This window comes from Bombina bombina, chromosome 1 (assembly GCF_027579735.1).
Source record: "Bombina bombina isolate aBomBom1 chromosome 1, aBomBom1.pri, whole genome shotgun sequence".
Lineage (NCBI taxonomy): Eukaryota > Metazoa > Chordata > Amphibia > Anura > Bombinatoridae > Bombina > Bombina bombina.
The window spans coordinates 733,380,866-733,402,732 of NC_069499.1; positions in this window are offsets into that span (position 1 = coordinate 733,380,866).

Sequence of the window (21,867 nt, forward strand, 5' to 3'; positions counted from 1 at the left end):
GACATTAGCATATGAACCTCCTAGGTTAAGCTTTCAACTAAGAATACCAAGAGAACAAAGCAAAATTGGTGATAAAAGTAAATTGGAAAATTGTTTAAAATTACATGCTCTATCTGAATCATTAAAGTTTATTTTGGCCTAGAATGTCCCTTTAACTCACAGGTGATTGAGCTCTATGGGGTCGCTCCAAACACCACCTATCGACAGGCAGAAAAATCAAAGACTCTGAGAAATGATTTGTGTGTAAGGTTTCATTTTTAATAATTAAGATCGGTGAAGAATATGGCTTGTAATAACCTCCCATTGCATCATTTCCAAAAAATGTAACACCATTTTAACCAGCCTCCTTCCTGTCTTACCACCCAAGAACCTGAACCCAAAGAAAACCAGGATGCAAGGTTGGAGGGAGGACCCCCTAGAGTTGCGTTTATTAAGAAAATGCCAATAGACATGTAACTAAACATTTTAGCAAATAATGAACTAATGAACTATAAGGGTGGTGGTGACTGTGTTCTAGTAATATCCCCAAACCACAATTTAAATATAAGATATTAACTGAATTTTGCATCACATTTTAGGCTCAGAAACGCTAGGAGAGCTTCCAGTCATCAACAGGGAGGAGCCTCCCCTAGATCATCTACCTACCGCTGGCTCAGCCATCACTACTTTTGAGCTCTGCCCTCCAAAATGATGCTGCAGTCTACCTCCAACGCTAGGCGGTTAAGTGACAGTTCAACGTTTAATGGCCGCTTCAAAAAGAAGTAAACCAATTCACTCAAAGGATATTCTATACAACTAAGCTAAAATACCTGTGAGTACTGGTGCTATTAGTAGATCAATAAAAAAGTGATCATAAATAGTGCTCTTGCTTATTTACCCTATATTAAAAAAAAATCTACTTGAACCATAAAGATTCAAGTATGAAATATTTTGTATTAATATATAATATGCATAGTTCTCAGACCAACTCAGATTAAAGCAAAATGGACTAACATCTGTATAAATCACATATAATATAGAAAATTAATTAAACAATTAATACCAAAGAAAATCTGTAAAGGTCCTAGAAACAGATACACAAGCATAAATATGACAGCATCCAAAAAATAATAATGATATACCATTGGGGAGGCCTCCCTCAATAAAGCAGATTGCCAGACTATAAATGGGTCAAGGGTCCCACCCCCAGTGTTTGCCATCCAAAATAACTGTGCACCCATCAATTTTTCATATAAAAGGATGTAGGAGAAAGCCAATTTGTTTAAACAAACATCCGATCATGTGGTTTATCCACAACATCACAAGGAGGGGCAGACTCTTTGTATATATATATATATATATATATATATATATATATATATATACATACAGCCAGCATTGAGGGGTGCCATACCAGACATATGACTTTGTTCAAAATACTGGTCACAACTTAATCTTGCTAAACTCTTGTGTGTAAGAGTTCTATTGACCCTGGAGTGATTGTTTTTATATGTTTTAATAAAGTGGACCCCCCTGTAAACCGGGCATCCTCCTTTATTGAGAGCATATCTTAGAGCTATTGAAGCTCTCTAGAGTGTGAGAACAATTACTTCAATCAACACATTTGATCACGACAGTATTGTGCTATGGGACATTTTGTTTCTTTTTAAGGTTTCCATGATATAAAGAGAAGCAAGATAGTTTTTTTTATATGCTACATCTTATATGGATGCACAGTGTTGAGTATATTTATTTTTATTGGTGTACACTTTTGACTGTTTAAATTATCAGCACTGATTGTGTTTAGAAATATTTTTTATATATTTTTATGTTTAGGTTGCTAATTCAAATACTCCTTATAAATTTACACTGTAATTAATATAAATACAGTGGCGTCAGTTTAAACCACTCATAATTCTACTTTTAGAAGCTTATAATCAATGGTTATTAAAGTACAAGCTAAAGTGGTAGTTACATTTTGTTCGGCATTAAAGAAGTCTTTATTTTTTCAAGTGTTCCCTCTCAAGCCCTACATGAAATTAATACAATATTTAATGAACAAGTTTTTGTGCTGACCCATTGAATATAAATGTTTAGTTTATTTGGTTAGCAACAGTGCATTTTTTTTTTTTATTTGTAAACCCAGGAAGAGATATATTTTGCTGTCACTACGGAAAAATGCACCCCATAATTTAAAGTTATATGAAAATGTATACAAAATGTACATAGCATTGGAAAGTCGTAGGGTGACCATATTGCCGCTTTAAAAAGGGAGACATATGAAAAATACATATGTCAGGGTTTTTATAATGGAACATTATTCAAAACATTTCTTTAAACAGCCATGACATATGTATTTTTCATTTGTGTCACTTTTTAAAGCAGCAATATGGTCACCCATACTGTAAGATAAGTATAAAAACTTTACAATATCATACTGTTAAAAAATTGCCTCTTTTAAAAAATTAACTCTGAGATCGTCTGTGTTTTTTTTTATACATACTTACTAACTTAAGACATTTTTTTATTCCTTTAAAGGCAGCTCTGGAGCAGATCTCTTTGTTAAAATTAAACTTTCATGATTCAGAAAGAGCATGTGACTTAAATAACTTTTTAATTTACTACAATTATCAATTTTGTTTCATTCTCTTTGTATCATTTGTAGAAGTGTAGGCTCAGGAGCAGCAATGCAATACTTGGAGCTAGCTGAACAAATCTTATGAGCCAATGACAAGAGGCACATATGTGCAGCTACAATTCCCTAGCTAGATTCCAGCAGTGTTGTTCCTGAGCCTACGTAGGTAAGCTCTTTAACAAATTATACTAAGAGAAAAACAGCGGACAAGTTAGGCAAAACCGGGGGTAGATGATTCTAAGTAAAAGAAAGACAAGGAGGGCTAATAAGGTCCTTACCAAAGAGTGTGTCTGGCTGACAGACAAATCTCCGGTATGAAATATAAAATACACAGAAATGATATGAGCAGAAAAAAAAACAAATAGGCTAGAAAGTAAGAGCCCAAGTAGAAAGAAAAATAAGGCAAATTCTAAGCTTAATCAGGTAACCTAAAAAAGTGAAAGCTATGTAATAAACGCAGAGAGGTAATTTCACGGTTTTATACTCTTTAGCCTTTTTTTCTATTGGTGAATTGCAACCAACAAAATTTCTTTGTGTTGTAAATTGCTTGCTGCTAGGTAGATTTTAGTAAAGAAAGTTTATACAAAATACAAGTCTCCTGTTTTGTAATACAATTCCCTAATTATGTTCAATTTATTTCTTATTTTTACATTTATTAAATAGACATGAAACCAACATTTTTTAGAAAGAGCATGGCATTTTAAACAACTTTCTAATTTACTTCTATTATCTAATTTGCTTCATTCTCTTGATATCACTTGCTCAAAAGCATATCTAGATATGCTCAGTAGCTGCTTATTGGCTGCTGCACATAGAGGCCTCCTGTGATTGGCTTAAACATGTGCATTGCTATTTCTTCAACAAAAGATATCTAAAGAATTGAGCAAATTAGATAATAGAAGTAAATTGGAAAGTTATTTAAAATTGCATGCCCTATCTGAATCATGAAAGTTAAATTTTGACTAGACTGTCCCTTTAATGTAAATGTGTCTGGTTTTGTAAATAGTGTGTGTGTGTCCTTAAAACAATAGTTATACGCATGTGAATGTAGATCTTGCACAATAATAACATTTCTTTAAAGGGATAGGAAAGTCAAAATTAAACTGTTGATTCAGATTGAGCATGTGATTTTAAACAACTTTTCTTTAGTAAGAAGCATAACTAGGTATTATTTTCTAGCTGCTGATTGTTAACTGCACATAAATGCTTCTTGTCATTGGTTTACCAAATGTGTTCAGCTACCTCCCAGTAGTGTATTGCTGCTCCTTCAACATAGACAAAGGACACCAATATAATAAAGAAAACCGACAATAGAAGTAAATTGTAAAGCTGATAAAAAGTGTATGCTCATTGGGTTTCATGTCCCCCCCCCTTAAAGGGACTCTCAAGTCAAAATAAACGTTTATGATTCAGAAAGAACATGCAGTTTTAAGACACTTTCCAATCTACTTCCATTATCAAATTTTGCACAGTCTTTTTATATTCACACTTTCTGGGGGAAAAACTCCTACTGAGTATGTGCACAAGCTCACAGGGTATATGTATAGTCTGTGATTGGCTGATGTCTGTCATATGGTTCAGGGGGCGAAAAATGGGAGAAAAATACATTTGTCAGAAAAAAAATCTACTGCTTATTTTAAATTCAGAGGTGTTAAATCTTTATTTTTTTATTATTATTATTATTATTATTATTATTATTATTATTATTATTATTATTATTATGTACTTGTTTATTATGTCATTCCACTGCATTGAGTGGTCCGTTAAGGAATTGTACATATACATATGTCTATCTAGTGTGTATATATATATATATATATATATATATATATATATATATATATACGCTCTTTTTTATATATATATATATATATATATATATATACACTTATATATAAAGCACTTATATATAAAATAAATTGTGCTTTGTCTGCTTTATTCTTTACATATTATTCTTTACATGCCCCTATTTAGCAAGTATGTGTCTTTACAAAACCATAGCTATGCCGTTTAATTTAGTACGGTATAAAAGAAAATGGAGTTATTTTCTGCAGATTACCCTTTAACTGTTGTAACAGGTCTCATGCTAGTCGTAGTAATGGGGTCAGGAAATGTAGGTGACAATTTTGCTCTGAACAGTTGTAAAGCTTTTTTATACACATTTTCAGCATATTAATCTTAGATTTTGAAATTTGGAAAACAATGAAATTGTTAAGGGGACAGTAAATACATTTTTGTTACTTTGTTATAGAATAATTTATCAGCAGTGTCTTAAAACTTTTAAAACAAATTAACATCCGTTTTAATGTAATTATTTTTCAATGGCCAAACTCCACCTACCATTTGCCTTATTTGTAGGAGCCAATCTGGTCTTAAGCCCACAGACAATAAGTCTAGCCCATGTCATAAAGTTATAATATATATAACATAATGCATTGCTTTGCAGTCATAACCTGATAAATCAAATAAGGGACTTATATGTAGTAGGGTTTGCCTTGAATAGTCAGCAGGGTGCATTTCAAGTCCTGAGAACTAGAAACTGTTCCTTTTTCAGATCTAAATTACATGAAAAGCATGCAAAATAAATGACAAAAATATATTTCAAAGTAGTCTCATTATGCATAAGTAAACATTTTGGGCTAGATCAGTAGCGCACCTGTTGCATACAATATTGTTTTTTTTTTCCATTCATTATTTTGCACGCAACAAAAATAGTGCGCGTTTTACAAGATGGAAGTAAATGCAATCGAGAGAGCGCAATCACATTTTACGCTCGTTGAGTTAGAGGCACTGAACCCTTGCGTAAAGGGTAGTGAGTTTCCTAAAACGCAACATAAATACATTCAAAATTACAGTTACACTCATAAACTCTATCTTATAAAAAACATATTCATGTAAATATAAAAAAATGTTATAAGCTAAAAGGAATATGGCCATGTATTTGACTGTAAAGGGCTATTATATACTGTATATATATATATATATATATATATATATACATGTCTAAATAAATGTGATGTGTGTAATAAATAAATAATATGATGAATAAATAGATGTGTGTACAGATGAATCTATGTATATGTGTTTACAGGACATACTTGAAAACAAGAGAAATCTCAATGTATCCTACCTGGTAAAATATTTTATAAATAAATAAATATGCACTATACATATTTTTTAAACCTGTATATCTATTGCTCATAGATATATAGGTTTAGATTTCTATTTTACTTTAACAGTATCACATATATATATATATATATATATATATATATATATATATATATAAATATAGATAGATAGATAGATAGATAGATAGATAAAATAATTAAAAAAATCTATGTGAAGAACATAGGAATGTAGAATATGTGATTTATGATTTAGGTCTAACGAGGCGTCAGGTTAGCGCACATGAAGAATTACTAATAAAAATGTATATTTATTATTAAAAATTGTTATACATACTGTTAAATATAAATAAATATATATATATATATATATATATATATATATATATATATATATATATATATAGATTATTTAGAATTTTTTACAATATTGTAATAATTTTTAATATTTTTTTTTTTATATTTTCTATCCAAAATTTTAATAATGTGATGTAAGATTAGTGATTCTTCATGTGCAATAACCTGTTACGCATATTTTACATTTCTTTGTTCTTCCCTTAGAAAGTAATGTAAATATATATTTCTACTGTTAATGTAAAATAGGTTATAGCGATATATCTATAGGAATAGATATACAGGTATATATATATATATATATATATATATATATATATATATATATATATACATATATATATATATATATATATATACATATATATATATATATATATATATATATATATATATATACACAATAAAAATTACCTTATTCTGTGTGTGAAGAACATTGGAATGTGAACTAGTAATAATGCCTGCCTGGTTAGCGCATGAGTGATAGGTGTTAGGTTTTTTTCTTCTGAGCAATCCATTCTATGGGGAGAATAACTTAATACAGTTGCAATATTTGGTTATCACTTGTCAAGTTTCGCTCGCACACAAACTTTTTACTTTTGAATTGTAATACGAGTGCAACCCGATGCATTAAAAAAATCTTATTTCCAGTGAACTTTAAGGTTCTGTATAGCTTGCCACTTGTAATATAGCCCTTTTTAAAAAAAAAAAAAAAAAAAAAAACTCATTATTTACTGTCCCTTTAACTGAAAGTGGCTTGCTTTATTTTATTGCCACATTTCAGTTTATTAAAAAAATGAAGCATTGGAAAATGTAAGGATTACAAATTACATAGATTGTAACATTTATAGTAGCTAAGGTAGTAAGAACAGCACATGACTCAGATTATGAACATTTTATTGAAAGGATCTGAATCAACAGAGAATGGTAATCTGTGAAAGTACTTTGTGAATATAGTGCCAATTAATAACTAAACTATTGTACTTTAGAGAAGCTTTGTTCAGTTAGCAATACAGATCTCGTGCCTAACCTATTGCATAAGGGCTATATAGCCTTACAAGTATTTACAAATTACTTCCTTATCTCAATTACTTAAATACATTCTCCATTTGCAACACACAGACTGTTTATTTCAGATGATCCCTTCACCTCCCTTTTGTGTGTTTATGGGTTTATGTGTAGAAATTTGTTTATGGTGTATATCTTATTTTGCCACATAAAGGTTAGATTACAAGTGGAGCGCAAAATATCGATATCGAAAGCGATAACTCCACTAAGTCAGTGATTTTTAACCTTTTTTTTGTCGTGGCACACTTTTTTACATTAAAAAATCCTGTGGCACACCACCATCCCAAAATTTTAAAAAAATCACACATTGTAGCCTAATACAGCATATATATATACACATACACACAAACACACACATACTGTATGTATTGTGCTGTTATGCCATGCCTCCTACAAACTACCCCTGCACTGGGAGTAAAAAACAAGCAAAGTTTAAAAAATATGTCACACTGTTGTCAGTCTGCCATGGCACACCTGAGGATCTCTCACGGCACACTAGTGTGCCACGGCACACTGGTTGAAAAACACTGCACTAAGTAATACCAATGCACGCTAATGTGCACTGGTATTACAAGTTAGCCACAATGCCCCCAAACACTAATACCAGTGCACGCTAATGTGCACTGGTATTACAAGTTAGCCTCAATTCCCCGAAACACTGCTAAGTTTAGTTACATTCTTTACTTTGCTGTAGAAAACATAGAAGAGAGACACGAGTGCAAACCACTCTAAGAGTAAGCGTTTATTACACCATTAAAAGCGCAAATAAGATCAGACTTACTGGAATTCAAATAAGAAAGTACATAGAAAATAACGCTGTGTGGTCCTTGTACGCTTACACCTCAGCCTCTGTTAAAGTCCACTTCATTAGTTGTCAGGGTTTTGACTGTTACTGCACCTTTAAGTTGGTTCACCAATCACAGTGATTCATCGCCTATTTTAACACCTGCTCTCCTAACTAGCATTGCTTAGTATTTTGTTTCTCTATCTAGAGTAACTCTGAGCCTTACTCTCTGAGATTTTCACAGATACCTAACTTCATTTTCCTCCTCAGGATTCATTGTTTACCAAAGTCATTTCTTTAACAAGAGGACAACACTCTCCTGTCAGAATTGGAATCTGCAGACCTCTAACATCTCGCTATTTCCTAGCCTGTAGAGTCTTGGCATCTTAACAACTACAGAGAAGCTGTTTCCTTTTTTCTTCAAGCAGAGATCTGTTTCTTGCAACACTAACAGGAAGTGACCGGGACCAAATTGTGCGCACACAAGGAGTCAGAACAGGCAGCAGGTTCGGACAACAAACTTTGTGAGTAATATTTTCTAACCTTCCACAACTACTGTTTTGTGTTACTCTGCCTGTATTTCTACTGCTTCTCATGCTAACTGGGATTACTAGTTCAACTCATACTGTGCACATACTTTGTATTAGCCTGACCAGTTATACAAATATTATTCCTACTGAACGATTCATTGGTTTAACTTCTGACATTTTGACAGACATACAAAAGCTCTCACATATGCCACTACCTAACTCTAAGGTTCAGCTAATTAACCGGAATGGAATATATTACTACAAAGACAGAATATTCTTACCTGAACCTTTAAGACATCAAATTCTACAAGAGCAGCATGATTCACCTCTTGCAGGTCATCCAGGAGAGAGACGTACATTAGAGTTGATCAGCAGAGAGTATTGGTGGCCAGACATGAAAAGATCAATTTCTGACTACATAAAAACCTGCCTTATATGTCTAACTTGCAAAACAGAGAAAAAGAGCCCATATGGACTACTTATGCCAATACCTGTTTCTGATAGACCCTGGAAACAAATTGGCATAGACTTCATAGTGGATTTACCTCCCTCTAAAAATCATACCAGTATAATGGTGGTTGTTGATAGTTTTTCAAAAATGGCTCACTTTCTACCATTTCATAAATTACCAACTGCACTTGAAACAGCCAGACTTTTTATGGATCAAATCCTCAAGTTACATGGAGTACCAAGTACTGTGATTTCCGACAGGGGATCTCAATTTACTTCAAGGTTTTGGAAATGTTTATGCAAATCCCTTAATATCAAACACCAATTCACTACTTCATTCCATCCTCAATCAAATGGACAAGTGGAGAGAATAAACCAATGGTTGGACGAATACCTATGATGTTTTTGTGCTTATCAACAACATAATTGGATTTCATATCTCTCTTTCGCAGAATTTGCATATAACAACCTTACTAATTCTTCAACCAATCTTACACCCTTCTATGCAAATTATGGATACCACCCCACTTTCACTTCCATCTCATCAACCCCTTCTGATTCACCTTTGGTTGATGAGTTGAATAATTCTTTACAGGACAACTTCAATTTTATAAAAGAGAACATTATTAAGGCTCAAAACTCACAGAAATATCACTACGACTTAAGACATAGAGATCCTCCTAAGTATAAAATCGGAGACCGAGTATGGTTATCAACCAAGAACCTACGAATACAAGTGCCAAGTAGGAAACTAACACAAAAGTTTTGTGGACCTTTCAAAATTGGTTCACCAATCACAGTGATTCATCGCCTATTTTAACACCTGCTCTCCTAACTAGCATTGCTTAGTATTTTGTTTCTCTATCTAGAGTAACTCTGAGCCTTACTCTCTGAGATTTTCACAGATACCTAACTTCATTTTCCTCCTCAGGATTCATTGTTTACCAAAGTCATTTCTTTAACAAAAGGACAACACTCTCCTGTCAGCATTGGAATCTGCAGACCTCTAACATCTCGCTATTTCCTAGCCTGTAGAGTCTTGGCATCTTAACAACTACAGAGAAGCTGTTTCCTTTTTTCTTCAAGCAGAGATCTGTTTCTTGCAACACTAACAGGAAGTGACCCGGACCAAATTGTGCGCGCATAAGGAGTCAGAACAGGCAGCAGGTTCGGACAACAAACTTTGTGAGTAATATTTTCTAACCTTCCACAACTACTGTTTTGTGTTACTCTGCCTGTATTTCTACTGCTTCTCATGCTAACTGGGATTACTAGTTCAACTCATACTGTGCACATACTTTGTATTAGCCTGATCTGTGATCTGCTTCAGATTGAGGCTGTGTTTTCCAATTGTGTATTTTCCTCAGCAGAATATTAAGATTTATACCAAGTGTGACTGTCTAAATGTTATTTGATGAATAACTACTTCTAACCTTTCATTATGGATTACAACTCTGAAATTTGTGTTTACCTTACTTAAGGATTTTCTACAGAGATCACTGAGGATTACAAATATAGATTCTATTTTGCATATTTTCTATCTAATGTCTAACATGTCGCTTCTCCCTCAATAAGGGTCTAACGTGACACCTGTGTATATAATTAAGTATTCAGTATATCCTGAAAACCATACTTTATAACAACTTTACACTATACTACTTGGTTTCACTTTGAAGCTAGTGTTACCAAATCCCAATAGTGTTACATTTCACATTTTTGTCTTGTAAAGTTGTTACCTCCCTGACATTAGTCCAGCAGAACAGGCTTGGTAGTAGCCACAGGAAATCCGGAAGCCATGGAACAGCCGGGCGTCAGTGACCCATGTGACCTTGACACATTTCATCTGTCCAGACTTTTTCAAGAGGATAGTTCAATTGACAACTTTTTCAAGAGAATAGGACAATTGAACTATCCTATTGAAAAAGTCTGGACTTGCCAGATGAAACGCGTCGAGGTCACGTGGGTCACTGACGCTTGCTGACGCCCGGATGTTCCACGGCTTCCGGATTTCCTGCGGCTACTACCCAGCCTGCTCTCCCGAACTAATGAAGTGTACTTCAACAGAGGCTAAGGTGTAAGCGCTCGTATCTCTCTTCTATGTTTTCTACAGCTCACTGCCTAGGGGTTGCAAACAGATACTCCTCTTTACTAAACGGAGTGGCATGCACGATTGAATAAACACTATCAGTGTTTTCTGGATCACTGGAACTTTTAGATGATCTGGACTGTTATGGTATTTCAGTTATATTCTGCATTCATATGCATTTTTCTGAAGTGCGTTTAGAGAGTAAGTATACCTGAATTTTGTTTTATATGTGCGTTCTGTTATATATGCGCTTTTTTCTTCAGTCAGTCCTGCCACATATTTTTTTCAGCATATCTCTAAACACTCTCATATACAGCATTGTGTTGTACTATACTTGGTGTAATAAACATTTATAAGCACATTATTGCCTGGAAGCGCTGAGTTTGTCACTCGCATTTGTATTTCTTTACTTTGCTACTATATTTATTTTTAATAAAGTATATTACACTGTATTTTGGATGCACTTGGTGGACATTTATCAAATTAACCAGAGATCTGATCTCTGCTTGATTTCTATAAGCGTTAATTGCTGCAGCAAAATTCTAATGGCTGGTTATTTTTGCCTGTTTGCGGGCGCACAATAAATTAGCACTCTACTTGTAATCTAGGCCTAAATGTTTATTTTTGTTTGGATTAATAAAATACAAGGCAGTGTAGCTCCCAGGTTATATTGATCAGACACCACTTATTTAGAGTAAAATAGTTTTTTTATTTCTAATGGTAGTGAGCATCCATGAAATCCATTCTTCACATATGGGAATTATAACACCTGGCCACCAGGAGGAGGCAAAGACATCCCAACTAAAGCACTTAAATATCCCTTCTACTTCCTCTCCCCTCTCAGTAGTTCTTTGTCTCGTCTAGAAGGTAGGCAGAGATAGAGATGCTCTGCAGCAAATGTTAAATTCTACCCTCAATGGATAGTTCCTGGAAAAGATGGTATGATGTTCTGATTGCCCTGATAAATCCCATAGTTTGCATGCAGGGTTACAGTCGCAGGGAAGTTCCTTAGCCTCCTCCTAAAGCATGTTTGTAACTCCTGTGTGTGTTTTTTCTACCTATCTGCTTCAATGAAGGGATGACACTGGAGTTATGACTGCTGTACCTCAGGTAAGAGGTTTTTATTCCTTTCTCCTCCCCTTTGACAGGATAGTTCCTGATTATGGGAGAAGTGTTTGTGCCCCATTACAGGATAGTTTCCTGCTAAGGGCTTATGGGCTTGCCTTCCATGGTAAGTTTTCTCTATGTTAGATGGCTATTTTCCCCTACTCTCCATATAGTTGCTAACTTAGGGATGGGGAGAGCGATATAAGTAGAACAGTTTAATTTTTATTTCGAACTGCTTTTAGGACCGCTAAGCCTGTACTTTATAGCAGTCATGAAGACTCACTTGTGTGCTTTTTCTGAGCGTCTACGTCATGGCTCAACAGCGGGATTGGATTCCCACCATTGAACTGCATGACTCGCACCCTGCCTCCTTTCCCCTGCGCTCCGTCTGTGCTTCAGTGAGGCTCGGCATTGGATTGTTTGCAGTGAGATCTCTAACCAGAGTACTTTAGAGCAGTCTGTTATAGCGGTTGGCTTCTCTCTGGGCAGGATAAATAAGTGTTATAATAAATATTTTTTCTTTAATTGAAGACATAATGATCAGGAGTGATATTTGGGGTGATATGAAACAACTGGAAGCTAGCATAATGTCTGAGGGAGAGTTTTCTGAGATCCTACCTGAAAAAAAATGTCTATAGTGTAGATCTAATACTGTGAGCCATCCAGCCAAGTTCTGTAGTCCCTGCGTATCCTCTGTCCTGAGGTTTAATTCTAACTCTCAGGACCCTACAGGCACAATAGACCTGATACCTCAGTCTTTGGTGTTGGGGCCTAATGATTTTAACTCATCTAAAAACTCTCAATACCCAGAACGAGAACCAAATTCTCAAACCAGCCTAGTTAGCACTTCCACTCATGGGCGGCTCGCTCTCATTGCCCTCAGACTTTACCGCTCAACTTCAATCTGCAGTATCTGTGGCTTTGGGCTCTTTGCCTCTTGCGGGCAAGTGCAAAAGGAAGGATAAACATTGTTCTTCTGAATCTAAGGCCAGTGATTCAGCTGGCTGTGCCTCTGCACTACATGTACTACAGTCTGACGAGGAATCCTTGTCTAGTACTGATGGTGAACAGTCCTCAGAGTTTCCTGGTATATTTGACAAGGAGGGAGAGAACATTACATTAGGGTTTAAAATGGAACACCTAAGATACCCATTCAAAGAGGTTTTGAGGACTTTGGGTATTGCTGAATCTAAGATGCCTAAGGATAAGCCTGTACAGAAAATTTATATTACAGTATTTTCAAACCCAAGACCAGGGCTCCAGAAGTATTTCCAGTCCCTTCCTTACTTTCTGACATAATTGCAAAAGAGTGGGATAAACCTGGAGTTCCCTTTTCCCCTTCTCTTTCTTTCAAACAATTATTCCCTGTTCCAGAAGCTCACATAGAACTGGGGAATACTGTCCCTAAATACTGGGGAATACTGTCCCTAAAGTAGATGTTGCTAAGAGAACCACAATCCATCTAGCGGATAGTACCTCCTTCAAGGATCTGATGGATAGGTAATCTGAGGAAGTCCTTTCTACAGGGAGGTCTTCTTTTTCAGCCAGCAGTCAGCATTGCGGAAGTAGCAGGAGCTGCTGCCTTCTGGTGCAATTTTTTTTTAATCTCCTTTGGAGGAAATTCAGGATCGTATCCAAGCCCTCAAAACAACAGATTATTCAGATCATGTGTATCAACGCCAAAAGCATTAGGCTCATTGTTTTAGCTAAAGACCTGGTCAGTAGATATTGTTTCCAAATCTAGACTATTGTCCTTGGCATTCAAGGGCAAAACCTTACTTGGTCTGGGTGCCTTTCTTCCACAGGATAAGAAACTTGAGTACAGGGTAGGTCGACTAATCCTATTCGATCCTTTTGTCAATCTAAACTGCAGAGGAATTACTCTCAAGCAAATCTGACACTCCCAGGGGTACCTGGAAGTCTAACCCAGTTTGGAATAAGAGCAAACAGAACACAAAGTCAGTCTCTTACACCAAGTCTGCACAAACGGATGGCCCCCGAACCAGAGTTAGCTCCGGCAGGGGGCAGATTAAGCTTGTTTCAGGAGGCTTTGGTCAGGTTGGTCCAAGATTCGTGGGTACTGGAAATTGTATCTTAAGGTTACAGGATAGCCTTTAGAGCTTGACCTCTGAGAGGCAGATTTCTTGTGTCCCAAATGTCCAATAATCTGAAGAAAAGGAGGGCTTTTTTTCAATGTATTTCAGAACCTCAGTCAATGGGAGTAATAACTCCAGTTCCCTCAGTAGAGTTGGGGCAGGGGTTCGATTCCAATCTCTTCTTCATGCCGAAGAAGGAAGGAACATTTCGTCCCATTCTGCATTTAAAGACTCTAAACACATTTTTAAAGGTGCCTTCCTTCAAGATGGAATCTATCAGATCTATTTTCCTCTGGTCCTCCAGGGATAATTCATGACTACAGTAGATTTAAAAGATGCATATCTTCTTATCCCGATTCATCAGGACTACTACCTATATCTAAGATGTGCCTTTCTGGGCAATTACTTTCTATTTACAGCCCTTTTTATGAAGGTTCTCAGGGCTCTCTTAGCAGTAGTCAAGTTGAAAGGCATTGCTGTGGCCCCTCACTTGGAAGATATCTTGGTTAAAGCTCCATCTTTTCAGTTAGCGGCCTATGATACAACAGAGTTACTTTGGTGTCTTCGGACTCATGGTTTGAAAATAAATCTAGAGAAGAGTTCCCTGAGTGTTCTGAAGGTGATCATAGACTCGGTGCTTATGAAAATCTTTCTCACAGACCAACGCAAGACCAAACTTCAGTCGGCTTGTCAACATCTATTGTCTCCCCCTATCCTTCGGTGGCCCAGTGCATGGAGGTGGTGAGGCTTATGATGGCAGCTTCGGATGCAATTTCCATTTGCTAGTTTTAACTTTTGTCGTCTACAACTGTGCATGCTCTGTCAATAGAATGGGGATCATTCAGATCTGACTCAGGTCATTTATATAGACCAGGTTACCAGGGACTACTTGATCTAGTGATTATCTCCTTAGCCTCCTCTTCAGAAGATGACTTTTCTATGACTTTCCTGGAAAATAATAATGACCATTTCTCTGGTTGAGAGCAGTGTGGGGTCCTTGGAGAGCTCAGGGGATATGGTTCTCCCAGGAAGGGACCCTTCCCATAAATATGCTGGAGCTCAGAACAATATTCAATGCTCTGTAAGCTTGGCCTCAATTGAGCTCTGTATGTTCTATTCGATTTCAGTTATGGCGGTGGCATACATAAATCATCATTGGGGGACACAAAGTCCTCTGGCAATGAGAGAAGTGTTTTGCATTCTTTCTTGGGTGGAGAGTCACCAGTATCTTGATTCTTCAACTCACATTCCGGGAGTGGATAATTGGGAAGTCAGTCTCTTCACTCCGGGGAATGGTCTTTCAATCAGGAGGTGTTCCACCAAATTATCCTACAGTGGGGGACTTCAGAGATAGATCTTATGGCATTGCGTCTCAACTTCAAGCTTCTGAGACAGTCCTTTGGGTCTATTGATTGGTCTATATTTTTGCTCCAATCATCCTTCTGTCAAGATTCCATTTCATGTTTTACTTCTCTCACTTCTCATCACATGGTTCTCTCACTTTCATGTTACTTAAGGCTCCACCTGTCAGCAAACAGGTGCTTAGTTATTTTCATTATCAGGAGTAACAGCTTACACACAGTCTCTGAGCTGCATTGTTTTTCTCAAACCAACTGCTTTCACAAAGGACTGTTTGCTTGGATTACTCTGGACTATTTTCTACAAGGATTACATCCCCTGAAATATCCTGTTTGCATCCTTGGACTTACAGCTAAGTTACCTCTTAATTTTATTCCTTGCATACTATTTGAAAACTTAACTGCTGAATTGTTATTGTACACTTACAGCATCACTCTTAATTTAACTGGAGCTGACAGACACTGCAGTTTTCTAAATTACTCTGCACACTATTTCATACTGGGGAATCACTGTCTCCTTTCTCACTTCATAATATATATGCTGCTTTAAGAACAAGACTTTGCGCTCTAAGTTTACAAGCTTGAACTGAAGAGGATTTAACTATTTCAAAATAAAAACTGTTACTTGGTTTTGCAACTGCAAGTCTGGGCATCTTGCCAAATTCCTCTCTTACTCTGCAGCAGCTGCTCTCAATAAGCACAGTTACAAAGTAGCAGCTACAAGACAACTGAAGCATTCTCTGTGACTTGTTAAAAGTATATCTCTTGCAAACCAAGCTTACTTCTTACAAGGATTAACCAACTCTCTCCTGCATTACATGTTTATTTAATGTAAGCTTAAAAAAGAATTTTTGTTCTCTCAAGTTCTTTAAATTAGAAGACTATTTTTCTTCTATCATTTTTTCATTATTTTTTCCATACTGTGCCAGTCTAACAGTATTGGAAATATTGTGCTTAGAAGGATTCATGTTGTGATAGTACTAACAGCATTGAACCTCTAACTTAATATTAATTCACCACAGGTTTACTGGTCTATGCTCACCTAAATAGCCCAAAAACCCTGGTGATACAAAACAATAATTGATCTACAGTTGCGTTCCACTTACATAGTTGAAATAGACTTTACATAATAACTAAGCCTTACAATGGAACCAGCAGATCTCCCAACAATTGTTTATAACCTTTCTAAACGAGTGGATGAACTTAACCAGGGTCTCAGGGATTTAAAAGTAGAGAATGTTGATGGTGGATGTATCAAGCATGGTAAAAATCTGAATTAAAGACATTATGTGTTGGCTGGTGTTGCCTTATATTTACAATTGTAAACATGCATATATTCTGCCAAATACCTGACATTCTAATTTATTTCCATGTCTTCTCTGTCATAAGTAATTTGTTTGTTGTACTGGAAAAACAGAACCAAGACTTAACATTTTCATGTCTTACAATATTAACATGTTTTACCCAGAAGCCACGGTTTTCTCAATTCATTGCATTTCTTGCCAGGGTCCTGATTATTTAAATAAAATATCCTGCTTTCTTGGATACTGTAAGCTGTATTTTACCATCCAAATACAATCCACCTCTTCTAATAAAAAAAATTAGAATCCTCACCTCCCATTCTGTTGGTGTGCTGCTGAGGTGAACCTAAAAAAAAAAAAAAAAAAAAAAAAAAAAAAGTAGAGAATGAGACCCTTAGGAAGTTTATTCAAGATTCAGTTTCTAGCAAACCTGTTCCTGCACAGCCTGTTACTGAGCCAATCATTGCTCCGCCAGATTTTTTCCATGGTGACAGACGTCAGTATCGTAAATTCAGAAATGCTTGTGTACTAACATTTAGTCTGAAACCTGTCACATATCCTAATGACAGGACCAAGATGTTGAGCATGATTACTTATCTACGTGGGGAACCCCGCATTTGGGCAGATACTTTGTTTGAGTCAAACAGCCCTCTTCTGTCCTCTTTACAGTCCTTCCTTGCTGTTATGGATGAGTTATATTCAGATTCCAACCTCCAACATACAGCGGATGATAAACTGAGGAAGTTAAAACAAGGCAACGACCAGTCGAGACCTATATTACTGAATTTAAACAACAAGCTACTGATTCCCAATGGAATGCAGTTGCTCTTAAAAGTCAATTCAGATTAGGTCTGTCTGATCAGGTGAAAGATGAACTTGCTCGTATAGATATCCCAGACTCTTTGGAAGCATTTATGAGATTGGTTATGCAGATTGATAGGAGATTAAGAGAAAGAAAGACGGAACGCCAGCACACAGAGCCCTCCTATAAAAGGCCTACTCACCCCATTCAAACAACTTCCACTGCTCATTCTTCTAGCAGTGCTCCAGAGGCTATGGAGATTGGCTTCATTCGAGGCCCCCTCACTTCTGAAGAAAGATTTAGACGTAAATCCAAGGGACTTTGCATGTATTGCGGTTCCGCTGCTCACTCTGTTCAGGATTGTCCATCTCTACGCAAGAACAAGAACCGTAAGTAATTTTCTAGTTTGACTTCTCTATTGGTATATGATAAACCCATTCACTGTATTCTACCACTCTCTTTACAATGGGACTGCAAACAGCTGAAGAAAGAGGCCATAATTGATACAGGCGCACAAGGAAACTACATGGATGCTTCTATTGCATTAACAAATAAAATACCACTCATAAAAAAATTGTCTCCTGTTTTTATTTGAGTAGTGGATGGGTCTGAAATTTCTTCAGGACCTATAATACAACATACCATCCCCATTCTGGTTACCACCTTTGACTCACATCAAGAATATATCACGTTTGATATTATCAGTTCTCCACTCTTCCCTATTGTCTTAGGTTTACAATGGCTTCAATTACATGAACCAACAATAACTTGGAGTTCTCTTGACATCAAATTTAATTCTAAATACTGTCACAAAGTTGCTTACATCCTACAACTCTTTTACATATTACTGAAGTGCCCAGTATCCCCAAAGCTTATGACAAATTTAAAGAAGTCTTCAGCAAAAAGGAGGCAGACAGCTTACCTCCTCATCGGACCTACGACTGTCCTATTGACCTCAAACCAGGAACCACACCTCCATACGGCCATCTATACCCTCTCTGTCAACCAGAGTTGGACCATCTTAAAACCTATTTAGATGAAAACCTGAAAAAAGGCTTTATTCACCCCTCTGTTTCACCTGCCGCAGCTGGTTTCTTCTTTGTCAGAAACAAAGACAACTCACTTCGACCTATAATTGATTTTAGGGAGTTGAACAAAATAACCATCAAAAACCGGTATCCCTTACCACTCATCCCCGAACTTATCGAACGCCTTCAAGATGCAAAAATTTTTACCAAGCTTGATCTTAGAGGGGCTTATAATCTTGTTCGAATAAGAGAGGGTGATGAGTGGTTGACCGCATTCCGTACGAGATATGGTCTCTTTGAATATCTTGTAATGCCCTTCGGGCTTACTAATGCTCCGGCCACATTTCAGTTTTTCGTGAATGATGTTTTCCATGACCTTCTTGACATCTGCGTTGTGGTATACCTGGACGACATCCTTATTTATTCCAAAACTTTAGAAGATCACGTGAAGCATGTTAGCTGGGTCTTGTCAAGACTGCAAGTGCATAGACTTTACGCTAAACTTGAGAAGTGTCTTTTCCACGTTACTGAAATTGATTTCCTGGGTTACAGTATAGGACCCAATGGCATTCAAATGCAAGAAAATAAGGTAGAAGCCGTGAGAAACTGGCCACAACCCACTAACAGAAAAGAATTACAACGCTTTCTAGGTTTCAGTAATTATTACCGCAAATTTATTAGGAACTTCTCCCAAAAGATAAAACCTCTTTCTAGACTCACCAGCACCTGTGTGCCATTCCATTGGGATAAAGATGCCGATGAGGCCTTTCGCAACCTGAAGACCTCATTCACTACTGCACCTATACTACAATTTCCAGATCCTTCCCTCCAATTCGTCCTCGAGGTCGACTCTTCAGATTTTGCTCTTGGCGCAATTCTCTCCCAAAGGAAAAGTCTTACACAACCACTTCATCCAGTAGCTTTCTATTCTAAGCTACTCTCTCCAGCAACCTGGAATTCCTGCAGAAAAATAAAACTCTGTCCAGTAGACAAGTAAGATGGAGCCTGTACTTTAGCAGGTTTAACTATCTTATAGTATACAGACCTGGATCTAAAAATGGGAAGGCTGACTCTCTCTCCAGGAGAGATCCCAGACCACCAAATTCTCAAGAAGTTACTTCCATCATACCTGCAGACAAATTCTTGGGCCTGATGCCTACATTTAAAACTCAACTCCTAACTGCTCTACAGTCAGATAATCAGAGATCCCATCTACATCTGACTCAAAATGCTGATTTCTATTATCACGACTCCAAGCTATATATCCCAGAATCTCTCAGGAATGACTTGATTAAACAACATCATGATCCTCCTTTGCTTGGACACCCTGGTATCAAAAGGACATTAGATCTCTTATCAAGACTTTATTGGTGGCCAAACATGTCTGATTCCGTCCATAATTATATACAACACTGTGATATCTGTATCACTTCTAAAAAAGGATAGAAATAAACCTTATGGTCACCTAATACCTATGGATATCCCTGAAAGACCTTGGGCTCATATAGGTATGGACTTTATTGTTGAACTTCCTTTAAGTTCTGGATTTAATACTATTCTTGTTGCTACAGATATTCTCACAAAGATGGCTTTATTCATTCCATATCACAAGGTACCCACATCCACGGAGACTGCTCAACTTTTCCTGAATTCGGTTGTACGCTTCCATGGGATCCCGAACATCATAACAACCGACAGAGGAGCTCAATTTACTTCAAAATTCTGGAAATCCCTCGCCCAACATCTACAGATTGATCATCGACTTAGTACAGCCTTCCATCAGCAGACCAATGGTCAAACTGAAAGGTTAAACCAATGGCTTGAACAGTACATTCGCTGTTACTGCTCATACCAACAAACAGAGTGGGCCCGGTACCTATACATGGCAGAATTTGCATATAATAATAGTAAAAACAGTTCAACCAATTTGTCTCCATTCTTTGCGAATTATGCTTTCCACCCTAACTTCTTCATCCATGACTCAATTGCCCCAACTTCTCAACCGGTTGATGACCTTCTACAAAAAATAGCGGAGAATTTTCATTCCTTGCGTCTAAACATCCAGAACGCACAAGCTATACAAAAGAAGTACTATGATCTCCGTAGAAGACCTTCTCCTGTCTATGCAGTAGGAGATAAAGTCTGGCTTTCAACCAAAAATATCAAAATACCTGTTCCCAGTAAAAAATTAGCTGGCTTATTTATCGGACCCTTTACAGTAAGCAATATTGTTAATTCCAATGCAGTTACTCTTGATCTTCCATCATCATTACCTATTCACCCCACCTTCCATGTCTCGCTCCTGAAACCGGCTTCCTCTACCTCAATGACTAAAACTATTCTTCCCCCTGATCCGGTGACCTTGGATGTTGACATATTTGAGGTCCAAGACCTATTGGACTCTAGATACTACAATGGTCATTTGCAATACCTTGTGAGGTGGAAGGGTTTCTCACCAGATGACGACAGTTGGGAACCGCACACCCACATCAATGCCCCTCGGTTGCTCTCCCGCTTCCATAGACGCTATCCACATAGACCCAGGCATCAAGCCGAGGATCGGCTTCCTTGAAGGGGGGCTTATGTCAGGATTCCATTTCATGTTTTACTTCTCTCACTTCTCATCACATGGTTCTCTCACTTTCATGTTACTTAAGGCTCCACCTGTCAGCAAACAGGTGCTTAGTTATTTTCATTATCAGGAGTAACAGCTTACACACAGTCTCTGAGCTGCATTGTTTTTCTCAAACCAACTGCTTTCACAAAGGACTGTTTGCTTGGATTACTCTGGACTATTTTCTACAAGGATTACATCCCCTGAAATATCCTGTTTGCATCCTTGGACTTACAGCTAAGTTACCTCTTAATTTTATTCCTTGCATACTATTTGAAAACTTAACTGCTGAATTGTTATTGTACACTTACAGCATCACTCTTAATTTAACTGGAGCTGACAGACACTGCAGTTTTCTAAATTACTCTGCACACTATTTCATACTGGGGAATCACTGTCTCCTTTCTCACTTCATAATATATATGCTGCTTTAAGAACAAGACTTTGAGCTCTAAGTTTACAAGCTTGAACTGAAGAGGATTTAACTATTTCAAAATAAAAACTGTTACTTGGTTTTGCAACTGCAAGTCTGGGCATCTTGCCAAAT